Source organism: Pteropus vampyrus, unplaced genomic scaffold, assembly GCF_000151845.1.
Source record: "Pteropus vampyrus isolate Shadow unplaced genomic scaffold, Pvam_2.0 Scaffold174, whole genome shotgun sequence".
NCBI lineage: Eukaryota > Metazoa > Chordata > Mammalia > Chiroptera > Pteropodidae > Pteropus > Pteropus vampyrus.
The window spans coordinates 719465-719870 of record NW_011888955.1 but is presented as its reverse complement, the minus strand read 5'-3'; the positions used below and the strand labels follow the sequence as shown (position 1 = coordinate 719870).

Below are 406 nucleotides of genomic sequence, written 5' to 3'. Positions count from 1 at the left end.
AGGCTGAGCTGTGCCCGCCTGGCTCCTTTTCCAGACCTACTGGTCAGATCAGTCACCTGTCCTCACCTGAGGAGAAAGGGCCCGGCAGCACCTCTAATTTAAGTATGTCCACACAGAAGCATGGAGTGGGCATGAGGTGTCCCCCAACATAAGTGACAAATGTTAATCACTATGTATATTTTTTTATCATTGATAAAATTCTTTTTAATCATCTATCCACATATTATATTAAAAATTAGTTAAGGGATTTGCTAAGACCAAAGAATGCAAACGAAATAAAATTGAAAAAGCTTTAAAAACCATTTCTAAAATTTCTGGATAAAGTAGGTTTTAATCAGGAAAAGAAAAGGAGTTATTTTAAGTATTTTACTGCCATCTGGTGGGCATTGATCATATTTTTTTTTTT

General features: G+C 36.0%; 1 protein-coding gene across 1 annotated transcript in view; it reads left to right on the top strand.

Annotated features, from left to right (window-relative positions):
• SEC24D (SEC24 homolog D, COPII coat complex component) overlaps nt 1-406 on the top strand; it is an 89726-nt gene that overhangs the window by 71264 nt on the left and 18056 nt on the right. The gene's annotated exons all lie outside the window — the stretch shown is intronic.